This window comes from Acomys russatus, chromosome X (assembly GCF_903995435.1).
Source record: "Acomys russatus chromosome X, mAcoRus1.1, whole genome shotgun sequence".
Taxonomy (NCBI): Eukaryota; Metazoa; Chordata; class Mammalia; order Rodentia; family Muridae; genus Acomys; species Acomys russatus.
In genome coordinates, this window is record NC_067169.1 from 65,213,853 (window position 1) to 65,234,539 (window position 20,687).

The following is a 20,687-nucleotide window of genomic DNA, read 5'->3' on the forward strand; positions in this document are numbered from 1 at the left end:
AGAGTTTAGAGTTTCCCCAGCTTGTTTTTAGTCTTCTTTTAGCCCAATATTTCATTAATAAATTCCCTTTCCTCCATTTTGAAATAATAATGTATATACTGCACCAATATATGTTAGAAGTATGTGATCTCCTTTTTTTTCATTTTAATTTTACATGGCTTATAGTAAATAGATTGTCATGACAATCAACGACTCTGAACTGTGAGCTTCTAAACACTATTGAGATAGAATGTGGTGATTTTGAAGTTGAACTAAATGCATTTTTCATTATGATATGACTATAAATCTATGGGTACTATAGAATGGAATTCATTATGTGAAGAAAACTGGTCCCTATAGGTCCATAGGAAGTTTCATTCTTAGATATGGACTTAATGGATTAGGTGTGGCCTTGTGGAAGAAAATATGTCAGTGGAAAGGTTGGACTTTGAGGTTACAGAAGCTGAAGCTAGGCTAAGTGTCTCACTGTCTCTTCCTGTTGCCTGCCAATCCAGATGCAGATTCTCAGCTTACTCCCCAGCACCATGTCTACTTGCATGCCACCATGCCTCCTGCCATGATAACAATGGACTAAATCTATGAATTGTAAGCAATCCCCAAATAAATGTTTTCCTTTATAAAACATGCTATGGTCATGATGTCTATTCATGGCAACAAAGCTTTCACAAAAAATGTTAGTCTTTTTGTTAATATTCTATTACAGTGAAGAGACACCATGACCACAGCATTTAATTGGGGCTTGTTTATAGTTTCTGTGGTTTACTCTATTACTATCATGGTGAGAAGTATGGCATTGAATAAGAGGAGGTTATAATTGTATATCTGGATTTGCAGACAGCAGAAAGAAAGTGACACTGGATCTAGCCTGAGCAATTAGACTACTGAAAAATGCAAACATAGAACTAACTACAAAGAGGCTAGATTGGTGAAAATGTACTTTCCAATGCTATCAATAAAGACCTATTACAATACAACTTAAAGTATACACTTTACAGTCTTACCAGAGTCCTCTATTTTTAAAAAAATATTTATCTTAGTGGCATACAGTTTGAATCTGTTATGCAAATACTATGTATAAGCAGAACCCCTTTCTAGAAAGAAAGAGGAAGAAAGAGAGAAAATCATCCAATGATCTCTTCTGGCCTTCATCTTCACACACATAAACACGTAAACACATAACCAGAGACATACTACACACAGCAAAACATACATGCACACATATACAAATTAATAAATAAACCTTAAAATTTTTAAATGATGAACTTTATATTTATAAGCATACTGCAAACCTTTATTAATAAAGAGTATATTAAATATCTGAAAACACTTTTAAAACAGTAGTCATGACCATAGAAACTGAGTAATATATAGAAGAAAGATTAAGATTTTAGGATATATCGACTTAGGTATGAACTTTCAGAATTTGACGATATGTTATAGGAAATAAGACCAACAGTCAAAAATAGGACTTTAAAGAAATAATCTAAAAAATGTAAGAAATAGTTTTCAGTTATACATACAAGAGTATAGCTGTGTCAAGAACATACAACACTCAAAAGTCTAGACATCAATAAAACTACCCAATTTTAAAATGGATGTTGAAAGTGAACAGAAAAGTTTTAAAAGAAGAAATACAATGACTAGGAACAATTTTTAAAAATATTCAATAGCCTTTTCCATAAAGGAAATAAATGAGAAACTAAACTTTTCTGAGATTTCATCCGGACCTAGGCAAAAATGACTAAGATTAAGAAAACAAATGAAGGCATAATAGTAAAGATGTGGGGTTTGGACCCTTATCCACTTTTGAAGAAAGTATAAACTGATGCAGCTATTATGGATATTGGTGCAGAGGCTTTCATATTAATCTTATCAAGACCACTAGACGACTTAGCTATATCATTCCTAGAAATTTACTTTTAAGAAGGAAATAGACTAGGTGATCATCAACTGATGATGGATAGTTAAACTATCGTATTATTTACAATGAAAGCTTAATCAACAAACACAAAGCTCTGATAATAAAGTTTGCATATAAATGGATGAAATAGTAAAAATACAACAACAACAAAATAATTAATGAGTATGGCAACCTGGACCTAGAAAGACAAATATGGTTCATGAATACAGGTCTTCGAAAGGCATCCAAGGCAATTCCTTAATTTTAGAAAACTGACAAAGGGCCTATGCTCAAGGCCCAACAAAAACAACAACAACAACAAAAATAAGAGCCATTTGTATCCTGTTAACCAAAAAAGGATTATACTAAAGGACAACAAGAAAATTCAAGGTCTGATAAGACCACTAGGGCTGTTGAAGAGATAGAAAACCAATTTAATGGAGAAAAAGATGATCCTAGGGACAAATTAAAAGCTGATAAAAATGCCAAAAACCAAATATTTTGCCAAACTACTACAAATGATAAGAGGCCAAAGTTAAAATTAAAGTTAGAAGGCATTGAGATTCAAAGGCTACTGGTTACTGAGGCAGATGTAACAATAATTTCCCAAGATTCCTTCTATTCAATTTCGGTACTTCAAAGGGTACCTACACAGTTCCTAGGGATTGGAACATTTTCTAAAACAAAACAAAATGTCATATGGCTTAAATGTACAATGCCAGAAGGTCAAATAGTAAACTAAGGCCATATGTGGCTGATATGGCAGTAAATTTATGGGGAAGAGATCTATTACAACATTAGTAAACCCCAATTGTCATCTCTCCAATTTCAGAGACAAACCAGAAAACAGGTCATACTCATGATTTAAAAAATGAAGATTATTAAAAAGGGTTATCAAAGACAATTATAGACTATCGAGAGTGACCATGAATAAGATACAACAGATGATAACTTTTCTACTTTATATTGGGGAAACATTATTGATAAAACACCTACAACCTTGCTGCTAAAGTGGTTGACTAACCAACCTACTTGGATTGAACAATGCCCTATGACTAAATAAAAATTATGGGCAATAGAAGAGTTAGTCCAAGAAGAGCTGGAGGCTCAACATATAGAGGATTCCAATAGCACTTGGAATTCTCCTATATTTGTCATTAAAAAGAAATGTGGCAAATGGAGGATGTTAACAGATCTCAGAGCAATTAATAAAATTATTCAGCCAATGGGAATTTTACAATCCAGAACCCCATTGGCTTTCTTGTTACCCAAGGAATTGCCTATTATAGAGATTGACCTAAAGGTTTGCTTTTTCATGATTCCTTTATGTAAACATGATAGAGAGAGGTTTTCTTCCTCAGTACCTACTTTTAATAGAAGCTGCACAATAAAGAGATATCATTGGAAAGTTTTACCACAAGGGATGTTAAACAGTCCTACCTTGTGTCAATATTTTGTGCAACAACCATTGGAGATAATTCATAAGAAATGTCCTCAATCCATAAATTACCATTTTATAGATGATATCTTATGGGCCAATTTAGATGTGAGTATATTAGAAAATATTTTTGATGAAATAAATATAACTTTGCCTTGTTGGAATTACAGATTTCTCATGAAAACTACTTTTTATCTAGGATACAAAATAGGCCCACAGAAAGTTAGACCACAGGAAGTACAAATCAGGAGAAACCAATTAAGGACTCTTCATGATTTCCAAGAATTGCTGGGAGATATTTACTGGCTGCAGCCTACAAATGGTTTGACTACCCAAGGGCTAAATAATTTATTTCAAACCATACAAGGTGACAAGGACTTAAATAGCTCAAGAAAGTTATCAGCTGAAGCTGAAAATTAATTGGCTTTGGTAGAAAGGAAATTACACAATTCATATATAGACCATCATGATTCAAACGAGGCCTGTGTTTTAGTTATCTTGCCTTCTACTAATTATCCTACGGGAATTCTTATGCAGAGGGAAAATTGTGTCTTAAGATGGATATTTTTTCCAACATAAACAAAGTAAAAAATTAAAAACCTACATACAAAAGGTTTCCAAATTGATCATTAAGGGAAAAATGATACTTCACCAATTAGCTGGAACAGATCCATCGGAGATTGTGGTAGCTTTTACTAATGTTGAGATTGCCTCTTTATGGGCAGACAATGAACACTGGCAGAGAGCTTGCAGTGAATTTTTGGGGAGAAATTTACCACAGAAGCAAGATACTTCAATTCATTAAAAAGAACTCATTGGATTCTTCCTCATATAGTAAAGATGATTCCAATTTCTGGTGCTCCTACGGTTTACATGGACTCTCAATATGTTGAAACAGTTGTTTTGAATATAGAAACTGCTGACCTAGTTCAGGATGATTCCAATTTCACTGCACTATTTATTTAATTACAACAAGTAATCAGAAATAAAGACCATCCATTAAATATAATACATATAAGAAATCACACAGGTCTACAGGGCACTCTACCACAAGGTAATGGTGAAATTGATAGACTATTCATAAAAAGTGTGTTAGAAGCTTCAGAGTTTCCTTTAAAGAAAAAAACACCACGTTAATAGCAAAGGTTTAAAGAAGGAATTTTCTATCACTTGGTAACAAGCCAAGGAAATTGTGAGAAAATGTCCTACTTGTTCTTTATATAACCAATCTCCATTACATGCAGGAAGTAACCCTAAATGTACTCAAAGAAATGAAATTTTGCAAACAGATGTATTTCATTTTGTAGAATTTGTAAAACTCAAATATGTGTACCATACTATAGGCACATATTCAGGATTTCAATGGGCAATAGCGTTAAGTTCTAAAAAGGCTGATTCTGTTATTATGCATCCATAAGAAGTTATGGCAATTATGGGTATACCTGAACAACTTAAGACTGAAAATGTTCCATCATATGTCTCCAATAAAATTAAACATTTTTTACAAATAATAACATAAAACTTGTTACAGGTATACAACATAATGCTATAGGACAAATAGTCATTGAAAGAGCCAATCGTACTTTAAAAGAAATGCTTATGAAACAAAGAAAGGTATCAAAGACCCCCAGAGATATGTACATAATGCCTTATTGACTTTAAATTTCCTGAATGCTAATGAACAAAAAAAAATGGCTGCTGAAGGACATTGGTTTATAGAAAAATCTGTTGAACTAGATCAGCTTGTCTCTTTCAAGGATATCGTACTGTCAGAATGAAGGACAGCAAATGTGTTGTGCTGAGGTAAAGATTTTGGGTATGTTCATACAGGAAAGGAGAAATTATGGGTCCCATCAAAACTGATAAAAATCAGATATGACAGAGGAAGAGCCTCTGAAGACCTTGCACACACACACAAGAAGAGAGAAATTAAAACTATCAAATAGAATACAACCTGATAGAAAATGGTAAATTGATAGGAGTTAGAGCTCAAGACCTTCTAACTGCAAAATGTTTGTCAGCTCTTTCTGGAAAGGGACCACTGATGCAATTTAGCAACAGCTGTATTCCAAGGAATGATGGACAAAGCTTTGCTTGTTGAAGCCTAAATTGGCGCAACTGATTCAAGACTTAGAATTTTCTTGTTTTCTTATTTGATTTTTTTTCTGAGATTTTTGGAGATTTTGAATGGAATTGAGATGAAATATTTGAGCAGGTCACTGGTGGCCATTAATCCCAACACAATGGAGACAAAGATAATAAAATCTCTGTGAGTTCTAGACCAGCCTGGTCTACACAGGTACAATCTGTTGATTAAATAAGCTACTTACAAAGATGATCTAGAATTCAAAGTGACAAAATTTTCCCTAAAATTACTATGTAAGTTCCTTTTTCTTAGTAATGGAATATGTGTCCTTACTGATCTAAAAGATGGATACAAATTAATATTAGGTTTATATAAAGAGAAATAATGTTACACTGCTCTAAAAAGGCCAGACACTGTCCTTGAAAGGGGGGTTTCCATGAGGGAACTTGTGCCAAAGGATAAATTGGCCTAAGTGTTGTGTTCTGTTGGTCAATGTAACGAACAAGGTTGAGAAGCGCGAAAAACATGCAAGCTTTGTGTCTCTCATGTTGCAAAGCCTTTGTATGTTGACTGAGTTGAGGTGTCACTGCTCTGGCACTTGGTTTATCCCTTTAAATGTGATCCACTTTCATAGGGGACAGATGGTAATCAGGCCTAGTGAAACGAGATATGGAACTTACTGGTGACAGAGTGTTCATCAGCCGAGTTAGGTCCCAGAAACTCAAAGACTACAATTGATATGTTTTAAAGGTAGAATCATCCATATACTATGGAGAGAAGGGGTGAGACAAAAAGACCCTCAACAACTGTAAAACCCAAGTTACAATATGCCTAGGGTATGCATAAACTCTAAACTAAATGGGAATTTGTATAATGTTTATTTAAAGCTTTATTGCTTATCTTTTGCTCAGGGATACCAGCCTGTCTCTAAAACGGGATGTGTTTTCTTGAGGAAATAGGTAATATCCTAGGCTATACATCAGGTACTATAGACCCTAACTAGAGAAATACATTCAGAACTATACATTTTTGTTTTTATTTCAATTAGATAATGATTGTATGTTCTCTGGTAATGGTAATACCTCTTTGAAAGAGGTTAAAATGGAACAGAACTAGATCAAAGAGAGACTGCTAACTTAAGTCGCTCTATAATTTCATAAATTCAAACTGCAGAACAGGCAGATAACTTATATTGCTAATTGCACTAGATGAGACCCATAGAATATGTCATTTTAAAATGCTTTTATTATTTTAAGAATTCATTGACAATAAGACAGGTTAACTCCTGGCAAAACACAGCCTACCTCAAAGAAGATTATGAGCATTGAAGAAACTCCTTGTGGAGATGCCTTCAAGTGTGGCAAACAAGCCACTGGGCAAAAATGTCATTTCTGCTACAGACAGAATTATGACTAAAATGGGCAAGCTTGGATACCGGTAGAGTCAACAGCCCAACTCTGCCAAGACAGGGTAAGCAAGTCCTCAATGGTACCTGTTTCACAAATATGTCTATCAAATGTACTGGGCCAGAAGGCTGAAAATGATGATCCAACATTATAGAGAGTTTCGAATGACTGTTTAGGCAGCAAACTGTCTCTGTCACTTTTTTTTTTTTTTTTCATTTTGGAAGCTGCTAACTTATACTTCCTGTTTACTCAGATAATTAATTTTATTCCTTCTCAAGTCTCTGATGGGGTTGAAGACCAAATAGTTTAGCTTATAATTAATCTTAGTTGTTTAAGAGTTAAGATGTTTTTAGGTCTAGATAGATAGTTTTATGTTGATTGAAATGAGATATGATAAAGATTGATTTACCTTTAGAATTTTAGACTCACCAAAGGTAAGATGTTTTTGTCACGGCTGCCAAATACAAATAAAGTACTATGAATGTAACATTTGTATAATTCCTGATTGTTTAGTGGTTCTTCTTGCTGGATGTAGTTTATTTTATATATGTAAAATAATATAAAGTATATGTAAAATTGGGCGTTTTATTAGACTAAAACGGAGAATTGTGGAGGAATGCCTTGAGTGGGTATAGCAGTTTTCACTAAAGAGCTGTTTGGCCAATCAGCTGGGCAGAAGAACAGGAAGTGGAAGGCAGGAGAAGGAAGGGAGGAGAGCAGGAAAATAAGGAGGATGGTAGAGTAGGTGGCTGGAGAAAGAGACTAATGGAGTAGAAGCCGCCCTAGAAGTCATCAGACTGGCGTGTTATTGGTTTATATGTGGGTTTTAAGTGTCTTAGGACTTGAGTAGATCATGTTCTGCCCTGCATAGTGCTTGCAGAGACACTCAGAGGAAGAGTAAGCAGGCTACAAGGAAGAGCCCCCTATAGGCTGTGATCTTATAGTGGGGGAAAAGGTCCCCTTCTGTCATAGACCTAGGGGAGGGGAATAGGCTGCAAGAGTGAGGGAGAGGCATAATAATTTAGATGTAATCTGAATAAATTACTTAAATAAAAAAATAAAACATAGTCTCTGTGTCTGTCATTGGGGAATCATCTGGTTAAAGAAAATTACTGCTTTAATAATTTACTATGTTAATATAGGAAGAATAAAAGTATTTCAACAAATGCCGCATATTATTTCTAATATGTACATTCTGGTTTTGAATTCTTAGAGTGGTGGGTTTAATTGGAGTCTGTAAAAATAGGAAATTGAGAGACAAACATGGTGGGGATAGTGTAGAAAGATCTTAAGGGAATGGGGATAGTAGAGCATATGGAATATAAAGGTACAAAGAAGAATAATGAGGCATCTTCATTTTTCAGTCATTATCTATAGAAATTCTACATAGTTGTCTTGTCTCTATCCATTAATATCTGTAATATTAGCTTCTCTAATTATGGCCTGCTTCTTCATCTGTTAGTTTTTCAGAATTTGAGTAGTTCTTCTGAACTTCAAGATATAATAATCTGGAATTCTGGGAAGGATAACCTCATGGGAATAAGTGTAGGCTCAATTTTCTTAGCCCATATATTTTATTAACAACTTAGTGACCAAGCCTATATCACTTATAACCCGACTAACCAAAACAATAGGAAATGAGGATTAATGGACACAATAACAAAACCTTCAGGACGTTAGTTCCGAAGAACGATTCTCCGGGCATGAGCCACAGGATTTCTTCTGCTGGAACCTAGGGTAACCAGAATCCAGAACCTCATCAGGAGCCGGAGCCCCAAAACCTTCCCTCAAGTTGTTCTCTCTAGGAGCATCTCGAAGTGTAGCAATGAACAACCAAATCTATCCCAAGTATTCAAAAAACCCCGCCTCCAATTCTGGGCTCATTTATATATCTCCTCGCAGAATCTGTTCACCAGATCTTTTCAGCTGGCAACAATTAAGCTCCTGCAAGAGGTGGTTGCTCTTCTAGTGAATTAACGAGGGACCGTTCCGATCCCACACTTGGAATCCTAAAAAACAGGTTTATCTCTCCTTCAATAAGTAGCTCATCATAGGGTTTATTCCTAGAAAAGACTGATTCTTCCTCACTCAGCATACATCAATTACCTGGAACTCTTAATATAGAGATGGAATCTTGTGACGTTTCTTCCATGGTGGTACGTCAACTGGTATGTCATGGAATAGGTCTTGATTAGGCAACCAAAATTTTTAGATACACATAAGATAAATGTTAAATAGACTCAGTAGGTTATATTTACACACTCTCTCTCTCTCTCTCTCTCTCTCTCTCTCTTTCTCTCTCTCACACACACACACACACACACACACACACACGCACACACCATAATTACAGAAAAAGAGTTTGTGTGAATTCAAAATGCAATAGATCACACAAAGAAGAATTTGAAGGAGGAGAAGGATGCATGGAAAGAATGTAAATATAGTATTCATGTATGAACTCTCATAGCCTCCAGCAAGTGTATATTTTTTTTACCTCCCAAAACAGCATCACCAACATGGGACAAAGGGTTTTTTGTTTGTTTGTTTTTGTTTTGTTTTTTCAAGACAGGATTTCTCTGTATAGCCTTAGCTGTCCAGGACTCCTTTTGTAGAACAAGCTGGCCTTTAACTCACAGCGATCCACCTATCTTTGCCTCCGGAGTGCTGAGATTAAAGGCATGGGCCACCACGGCTGGCTTGGGACAAAGGATTTTAAATGCCTGAGCTTATTCTCATTCAAATTACCACACAGTATTAATAACACTTTTCTTTTAAAAAGATGTTTACTTTGACATGAACTCTGGTGCTCCATATTTGACCACCTCCCCTTGGTAGGGAGGCCTGGTGGCACTCAAAGAAAGAATAAGCAGGCTACCAAGATGAGACTTGATAGCCTATGACCATATAGTGGGGGAGGAGGTCCCCCTCAGTCATAGACCTAGGGGAAGGGAATAAAGTGAGAGTGGGAGAGAGGGAGGAGTGGGAGAAAACAAGTGATAGGATAACAATTGAGTTGGAATCTGAATAAATTAATATAAATTTTAAAAGATACAAGTTTCACCTTAATATTTAACATGAATAGCTTGTTGTTATTAATTTTAACAGAAAATAATTTTACCAAATTAAGCCTATTATAAATATAAAATATTTTGCTTTTAACTTCATAACTTTAATATTCACTGATGATGGCACTGAAGAAAATCAGTACAATAAATACTGGCTTTTCATTTTGAATTATAAAAGAAACTATCTAAAGTATAGAGAATGATGGTAGCCACTTCACTCATGGTTTTTTTTTTTTCATGATTAAGAAAATATGACAATATTACTTGATCAGGTACATGATGTAAGGTCTTAAGTATCTACATATTACTAGTTAAATAACAAAGTGAATCGCCAAACAATTCTAAGATGCTCTAGGAGTATTTTTATTGGAAGTAGTTTTAAAAAGAACTATCAACCCTATCTAATATATCAGAGGTGAGGGAACACAATTAAGATTCTCTAGTTGGAAAAAATAATTTCTTTTTCCTTAATCCCCAAAGGATTCTGATTATTTCTTAATGATATGCAAATATTAGCATGTATTTCATAGTAATTAGGGGAACACATTTTGTGTGGACCATCTAAATTGACATGCTACTGCTGATACTTTTTGTATGACATTAGCATGGTTACCACAACCTTGACAAACCTCTATTTTCTCATGGATAAATTATGGAAATGAATCCTGTCTGCTTTTAGTTTATGAGAATTGATATAATATGTACATACATACAGTGTGTTATTTAATAAATCAATAAATATTATCTTGCTTCATTGTTGATATTCTAACAAATAAAAATATTATCTTTAAATATTCTGTGTTTATATATCATATGAATTATTGCTTTTAAAAGAGTTTCATTTCATTCATCCATCTAGTAAAACTCAATACTCCAAAGAAATAATTTAAGGGTAGCAGATGTTATGAGACTACTACTGAATATGATGGTATATATTAATTCAGAGACTTATTTATTTAATCAATGAAAGACAGGGAGCAATAGTTATTTAAATCTCAAGTAAATGTCTCCTAAATTTAAAAATGTCCAAGCTTTACTTTATTCCCTCATGTCTTTGAACAGCACCTCTATCATCCTCACCAATGGCAATCTTAGAATAATTAATAACAAAATTGTATGTCAATACCACCTTCAAAATACAGCCAGAATCGTTTGCTTTCTAAGTATGTCTTGGGTCTATTCATTTCTCTGCACTTCCAGTTCTACTAATATAATTCAGGTATGCTATTATCTTGCAGGCTTGAAATCCATATTTTCCTCAAAGCAGAATAGAAGACTTTACATTCATGTGTGTCTAAATTTCATGCTCTAGCAATAAAAAAAATCTTGCAGATTTGCCAATATTGTGAAGTTTTATGTAAGCAGATTATTGAATTGTATTATTAAGTGATTTTTGTAGAGTCGGACCATTTTTATAGCCTGCTTTGTAAACCATTCTTCCTACACATTATAATGCAATGTTTCTCTACAGAAACAGAGCAAAAGAGGCTGACTTTATGGCTTCTTATTTTACTGTCTAGTAACTTTCATATTTTTATCTTTACTAATCTTGAAGTGTTCTAAGCAGTAGCTGACATTTATAGAAGACCATATAATGCCAGGCATTTGTCTTTTACATATCATTTAATTTCATCAAATACCCCACAGGTAAGGTACTGACATTACCCTTATTTTACTGACAAGGAAACTGAAATCCTTTGGTACTGCTTTGTGTAAAGTCACAAAGCTTGTTCTTCAGTGATAATGAAACTATGTAATGCTGCAGAGCATTTATATGTAGCAATGGTGTCAATTAAATTCAAGGTTTGTGCTTTTAATTGTCAAAGAAACTACATGGAGCATGTACTAGTATACTTGCAATTTTTCAGATAATAAACTAAACTTTGTGAAAATTAAATAATGCTCTTGAGATACTGGCAAAGCTTTGTTTCCTGTTGTACAATATGACTACTACAGCCACGATTTCAGTGGCAATGCTCTATGGCTTTCCTGAAGAGTTTTTATTTAGTTAGTTGGTCTTGTGATAACCTTGAGTATATATGTGAACAAATTTTAAGCGGAATGTGTTATTGCCATGTTATTAGAGCAGAATAATAATATATGGAATTAGTGGAGGATAATATACATATTTTACAATCACACCTAATCAATAATTATAAATGTACAACAAAAAGCTTAGTATTTCCAATGGAATGAATAGATTTAACATACTGTGAAGATGTAACATTGTATAATTTGCTATTAGATATCTATCATCTTTAGCTTTATATTCATCTAAATTCATGAAAAAAAATCAGATTGAATTTCTTATTGAAAAATAAGTACTTTCCATATATTTAAAAATGAACTTTACATCATGTGTTCCCAGCTTGTAATATTAGTTCTATGAAAATCAGATGTAAGTTTATTTTTAAATCCTTTCATGATTCAATTCCTCCAACTTTAAATTGGGAAAGAGCACCATACTTAACTCTTAGGGTTGATATGCAGATTAAATTAATTACCATACATATTTGAAAAATTATTCAGTACACAGTAAGCTCTTGCAATAATTAAGTATTATTCTAACAATTTCTATTATTATAACAATATATAGGAATATTTTATACTTTAAAGATAAGTAGGCTACGTTACACAGGATGTTCTTTTCAGATAATATATCAAATTATAGTTGACAATAATTTTATTTATCAAGCACATAATCTTCTTCCTTTCTAGCTTCTGATATAGAAACAACCAATTTTCTTTAAATATTTGGAAATAAAAATTACTTATAAGCTGGGAGTGGTGGTGTAAGCCTTTAATCCCCGTCCTTCAGGAGGAAAAGGCAGGCAGATCTCTATGCACTGGAGATCAGCCTGGTCTACAGAGTGAGTTCCAGGACAGCCAGAGCCATATGGTAATACACTGTCTTGTAAAAATAGTTCTAAAGATACTATATTTAAAAAAACAAATAATTCTCACATGAAATAATGAGTCCTGGCAGGAACTTACCACTTGTATTTTGCTAAATAAACATAGCAATAAAATGCATCCTAATTTCTATTTTCAAAAATCAGTATGCCACTCAATCGTCATTGCTTCTTCTTACCATAGATAGAAATTAACACAGAGACCCAGAAATGAACAATGTACATAGATTGAGAGACCTTGGAGCACTCTGCCAAAAATGGGATGTCTTTATCAAACTCTCCACTCAAGGCTCAGGGATCTATGTAGAAAAATAGATGTTTTAAGTTGATAATGACAACATGTGTTGGAGATTGATATATATTCAGAATTTGAGACACACGAAGATAGGAAAGATGTTTTCTTCCAAGGCTGCCAAATACAAATAGCCAAAACACTAAGAGTGTAACATTTATATAATTCCTGATTGTGTCATGGGTCTTCTTGCTACAGGTATTTTATTGTATATGTATGTAATAATATAAATGTATATGTAAAGAATGAAAAATGTTTAATTAATTAAAAAATTAGGATCCATACTATATAGGTGAATTATTATATAAATTAATAAAAGAAAAGTAAACATGTTTTAATATCAAACAACCAATAGCTGTTGTGATAAATGAATAAATGAAAATGAGTATTCAGTAAAACAAAAGAAGTTATATGTAAATTAAGTTTATAAAGATTGTCTTTATTTTAAAACCACTGAATTTTTTTAAATTTTGCATGATTTATTTCACATGTATATTCTGGAATTTTTGTCCAGCTTATGGTCTAAGAAAATAATATTATTAGATTTTATTTCATAAAAGATTTTTAGTGATAAAAATTAAAGATGTATTTAGGGTTCATACAAAAGCATAAACGTAGTAAAAATGGCCCTCTTACCAAAAGCAATCTACAGATTCAATGCAATCCCTATCAAAATACCTACACAATTTTTTAAAGACATTGAAAGCTCAATTCTTAACTTCATATGGAAAAACAAAAAACCCAGAATAGCTAAAACAGTCTTGTACAATAAAAGATCATCTGGAGGAATCTCCATACCTGATCTCAAGCTGTACTATAAAGCAACAGTAATAAAAACAGCATGGTACTGGCACAGCAACAGGATGGTTGATCAGTGGAATCAAATCAAAGACGCAGATATGAATCCATACACATATGATCACTTGATTTTTGACAAAGAAGCCAAATCCATTCAAGGGAAAAAGGATAGCATTTTCAACAAATGGTGCTGGTCTAACTGGATGTCTATGTGTAAAAAAAAAATGCAATTGGGCCCATATTTGTCACCTTGCACAAAACTTAAATCCAGTGGATCAAAGACCTAAACATTGTAATTTGAAAGTAGCAAATACCACAAGAGAGAAAAAAAAAGAAACATTTTAGAAGTGAGAGCTGGTATATGATTCTAAAGAAACAGTATCTTCCAGATACAACAAGGCTGAGGCACATATGAACTCAGAGAGACATTAATAGTAAACATTATACCTACACATCTTCAAGCCAAATAAGATCCCAGCAAGGAGAAGGGAGAGTAGGAATAGTTTTATTCCTAACCAAGAAGTTATTTTCAATTGATAACCGGTAGGAAAAAATTAGTTTTCTTCAATTTAACAACATTGGTGATTGGAAAGTTTTAACTTATATTATGATGGAAGAGACCTAATGAATACATTATGACTCCAATAAAAAACACTGAATATTAGATTCAACTTCTTGTACTATTCTGTCATATGCAAAACCACTTCTCTAACTTATGTAGTATACAGCTTTCAAAGAACCGTTTTTCCAGCAGAGAAAGGGCACTTGTAACAATAATATATTTAATATAAACCCATACAAAAACAATACATATTCACTATTATCCTTCACAAATGGTAATAAAAAGATGTGTCATATTTCTTAGAAAAACTGAAAAGAAAGATTTATCATCAGGTGCCAGAAACTGTGCTAATTTGACAGACTATTTAATCTTTTGTACAAAGTATAGATAATGTTGTAATTTGATTAAGTGTATTTTCACCCACCTTCTTACTTGATAAGAGTCCCAAAAGTTAATTAAATTATTCTATTTACAATATGAGGGGAATTACCACCTTTGCACTATTTGAATTTGAGAGGTGGTACTTATATTTTCAATTTTACTTTCTATGTGGTATTGGTCCTGATTTATTTTCTTGGATGAGAGAGACAGTTTGAATGCTCAAAGAAACATTACTAGACCTTTACCAGACACTAGTGTACTCCTCTGAAATACAAAGAATGTACAAATAACTTGTAGTGTTTTTCTGGAAATACAGGATTTAGAGCAAGAATGTATTCACTCTGTTATTTCTAAACACTTATTGAAAGGCGATTTTATAGTCTCAGTTTGGTTAACTGTTAGTTCACATCCTTTATATGAAAAACTTGTAAATGAGTAGTTTATTCATCTATCTCTAGAACAATGGTTCTCAACCTGTTTGTCATAACTTCTTTATGACTCCATTGACATTTTCATAGGGTTGTATATCGAATATACTGCCTATTAGGTATTTACATTACAATTCTTTAAATTAATCGTAAAACTATAGCTATGAAATAAAAATGAAAATAATTTTATGCTCGAGGATCGCCACTACGGGAGGAACTGTATTATCGGTCACAGTATTTGAAAGGTTGAGAACAACTGCTCTAGAATAGTCTCCCTTTGATAAATTGCTTCAAATCTCATGACAGAAAGACTGAGAGAACATTTGCTTTGTATTTCTAATGAACAATCTCTGTCCTCCTCTAAGATAAGTAGCATCCTATTCAAGATATGGACACAAAATTGAAGAAGTAGTTTAGTATTTGAGCACTAGCTGTGGTTTCACCTTCATGATGGCTGATTTTATATTTGTTTTCTACATCTTAGTTTATGTGATTATATCCATCCACCAATGCTTTAGGTGATTGTTTACTTATTTTACCTTTAGCTCTATTGCACATTGCCATTAATCTCTGAAGGTTAAAATGATCAAAGTGTCCAGATTTCACCCTGGATATTATGGTAATTATATGTGCCTAATCTGTGACACTTCAACATCAATATCTGGCCTCTGCTTTTCAAGAAACCTGTCATTTCATTAACAAAATGGAGGCAAAATTTCATCTTTTGCTATCCACTTTCACCTGGGGGAAAATATCTACTTGAAAATTTCAGAAATTACAGATCTCTTGAAACTAGTATATTATTACTTTTTAGCTATAATGAAAAGGAACTCAAGGGTGGAGGACACTCTTCAAATTATTTAGTTAAAAAAAAAACAAAGTATTTAGTTAGTAAGAACATAGGTTCTCTGATGTCATTTATTCTGCCAGTTCTAATATGCACCACAGCCTGTGATTTCCTTCTAAATCATGTTCGATCACTTAACCATTTCTCTACTATTTCTATAATAATTAAATCAAATGTTTAAGATGATCATTCTGTGAGTGATTTAGAGCAAGAAAAAACTATTCCTGGTGGGTTATTAAATACTGTGTCACTTCAGAAAAAGTAGAAAATGTATGCAACCTGAAAAAATACTATTTGAAATGATGGATACTACATATTTTAATTACATGTAGTTGATATATATATCCCATAAATAGTTCAATACAATACATCCCATAACTAGTACAACTAGTACTTATTAATTACTAATAAAATAATGTGTTAAAATACTGTGTGCCTATGGAATATTATTCAGCTATTAAAAACAAGGAAATCTTGAATTTTTCCAGTAAATGAATGGAAGTAGAAATAATTGCCCTGAATGAGGTAACCCAAACCAAAAAAGATGGGCATAGTATATTCTCACTTATAAGTGGATATTAGCCCAACATTGATATCCTCTGAGAGACTCCACCCAGCAGGGGATCAGAACAGATGTTGCAGCCAGATTCTAGGTGGAGAGCTGAGAGTGGTATGGAAGAGTAGGGGGATGGAAGGACTCAAAGGGTTCAGGAGCCCCACAAGGAGACCATCAAGGCCGGTGGATCTGGACCCAGCAGGACCTGCACAAACTGTTGCCCAGACCAAGAACAATGCATGAAGAAAGCCTAGCCACCCAGATTAGATACAGCCAAGAGACCGCTCATTCTCCATGATTGCAGGGGAGGTGGTGCGAAGGGGAAGTGGGGACAGCCCCTGACACTAGGGCGGGTGCCACTTACTTGATCATTGCCCCTTGGTGGGGAGGCTCAGCAAAACACACAGTGGAAAGGGACATAGACTATCTGGATGAGACCTGATAGCCTATGGTCAGATGGTGGGGAAGAAGGGCTCCCCCTGCCCCTGTCAGCCCCCATCCCTCTCCCATCAGAAGTTTAGGGGAGAGGAATAGGGCAGAAGAGGCAGGGATGGAGGGAGGATGCGGGAAGATACAAACAAGAGGATAATAATTGGGATGTAATATGAATAAGCTTAATAAATAAATACAAAAACTAAAAAATGGCCTGTGTACAAAATAGTGACTACATATATACATATACTTTATTATTCAGCCATAAATTACAGCTCTGCTAACCCCACACCATTAAAAATGACAATAACATATACTCACCTGCTTGCTGGTTTTCCACTCTTTTTGGAGCTTAAAGTCTCCCATAAAGCATTACAAAGGAAATACACTTGATTCTTATGAGGAATTTTTGTAGACCTGACAAGATTTCCTCCTGAAAGGCCGAGAATTTATCCCCTGGCTCTTATTTTCCATTGGTTGAGGAAATTTCATAACATAACATAACATAACATAAATTTCAGTATTCATCAATATCAAGCATTCACATACCCAGTCAGTGATGATTGCGAGTTAGAGAAGCCTTTACTTATGAAAATTGATAAGCAATATTCTCTGAAAAATGGTCACTTTGAGTTCATTTGATTCTTTATATTGTAGAAGCACTTGAAGTCAAAGGTAGACGGGAATGTGCCAGGGAAATTGTGGTGGTTTGATGAAAATGGTCCCCATGACATCATATATTTGAATGCTTTGTTACCAGAGAGGGACACTCTTTGGAAAGGATTAGGAGAGATGGCCTTGTTGGAGAAAGTTGTCACTTGGGGTAGGCTTCAAGGTTTCAAAAGCCCACACCAGGCCCCATCTATCTTTCTTTGCCTAATGTCTGAAGATAAGGAAGTAAGACTTTCAGCAACTGGTCCAGTGACATGCCTGTCTCTTTCCTCCCATAATGATTAGAGATTAACCCTTTATGTTGATAAATAATAATTTTTCCCATTTCTTTAAAATTGCTCAAGGCAAAAGACAAAAACAGATAATCTCTTAGCTAGGTGATTGACAGGGTCAGTTGAATTCAATCTTATAGTGTAGAGCACTGTATGTAATATTTTGAGAAGTTTGGAATGTCAGAGTTTAGATTCAATTCTTTTGACAGGAAAGAAATAGTCTTGTGTTTAGGGACCTCAACAAAGGCTAGATATCTTCATCTTTTCCCATGCTTACTTAAATCCTAAGGAATGGCAAGGCTGTTGTTTAACTTTCCAGTATAAAAAGGAACTCCTGAGGTAAGATGTAAAACCTAGAGATTGTGTTAATACAAAACCCACAGTTCTCATTTAAAGAGAAAAAGAGCATTTACTCTAGAGCCCTTGTGAGTATCTATGGTCTGCAAACACAGATTTAGGTTTTCCCAAATTCAATGTTCCAATGTGGAAGCAGGTTTGTAGTTTTGCAGAAGAAAGAAAGTCATGAGTCAAATATAAAATTCCTTGGTGTGTACATCAGAGAGGTGGTTACAGCAAAATAGAAGACTCTCCTACAGGCCACAGATGCTATTTGATAGCATTGTTAGTTTTGGGGTTGTTGAAAGCTAGTAGTCTACTAAGTTAAAAGATCTTAAAGAGATTTTATCTTTTAGTAACAGAAAGTTATTTCTGACACAGAATTTGGGAAGGGATGCCATTTGTAGGACTACAATTAGCCCAAAATAAGGTAATTTGTCTCTGCATCTATAATATTCTAACCTATCCACATCACTGCACTTTTAATCAGTCAGTCAGTCTTTGCGGACACTGCTTCTTTCCAGCAAATCTCATTCACATGGCAAGAACTGCTTTATGTAAGATATTCTTTTTTATGACTTGAAATTCTATTGTCTTCTATTAAACTGTGACAATCTCACGTGTGATCTCCCAGACCAAGTAAAATTTCAGAATGTTACCCAATATTTCTTGACATGTGTTAAAATTTTAGGTTCAATATATCAACTATAGGAAGCAGACTTTTGTTTTAAAATGCAAGCACTTAAAACTGATTTTCTAATCAAGTAAATTTTTAAATTTCACACTTCTATCTTGAAGTACATCATTAACAGTATGTTGATAACAATGATTTTTGTAATTTAAAGGTGATAATAACATTTCTTAAAGTGTTTTATTCATGTTAAAACTATATTCATATATTATTAGTTATTGTGGTTGATGTGTTTAAAATATTGATTGTTCATTATTAAGCTAAGTGTAAGAACTTTATCCACATTTCATTATAAAGTCTCAGTGAAACTAAGTTGTAAGTACCTAAATTTTAAAAAGCATTGTGGAAAGTAAAATTTGTATTTATGTTTGTATTTCCCATATATCCATGTACCATCTTTAAAAAAGAATAAAAGAATTAATCGGAAGAGATTACATTTCACACTGAGATATAAATCTTTCTTGGGTTGTTCAAGGTTTCATTATCTGGTAAGATATTCTGGGCCCTGAAAATCATTAAATAATACATAAATGTTTAAAATATACATAGTTTTGGTAAACTGATGTAGAGAAAGAAGCTAACACTAGCTATCAAATTTAATAATATTTATACATGAATACAAACCTCTTTTATTTGAAATGATATTGAGTCATGCTCACCATAATAAATACGATGTCTTTTTAAATTTTTAATAATCTAAGCACTATGATGCATATCAATTTATACATAACTTTCAATGAAATAAGAATAATTGTGGAAAATGATGTTGTATAAAATACATACATAACTAGAATGTTTGGCAAAATGTTTCATTTTATTACTTGGTCAATATAAAGAATAAAATGTGCAAACTAATCACATAAAAATAATAGATATTGACTGAGTAAAAGGGTAGTTAATAGATTAAAAATTCAGAAATAAAAGTAACTGATATATTATATAACTTATATAGCCTTGTTTACATAATTGATTTTCAAAATCAATTTAGGAAGATGTATAAAAAACTACAGTCAGTATAAATCCAAAACTTAAGGTGTATTTATGAGTTTCTATTTGTATCACATATATACATTTTATATCAAAGCTGATAAAGCTGATATATGTACATATTATATCCTTATGAAATGAAGAATCTAAAGTATTTGTTATATGGCTTTTTTACATCTTCCTGTGATATTTAGTAGTTCTCTGTCTAGAACTATTTTGCATACTTTGTTATATTTCTTCCTAAAACTGGTTCCCTAAGCTAGTAAAAATATTGTAGTGCATTATATTTTAATTTAATTTTGATCATGTAAATATGAAATTAGTATTTATATACTGACATGAATCTAAGAATCTCATCAATTTTATTTCTTTTCTTTTCTGGATTTGATTTATTTGTGTTTTTCTATGTGTGTTAAATACTCCTAGTAATGATAGCTTTCTCTTTGCCCTTCCTCCTATCCTCACTTCCCTTCTATCCCTTTTCTTTTACCATGTTTTCTGGTTTATATATTAGAATAATGATAACATAAACAGCATAAAATGAATTCTAAACTATTATCTTCTTTCCTTTCTGCTGATGAATGTGTAGGATTAGTACTGATCATTTAAAAATACTTTCATTGAAT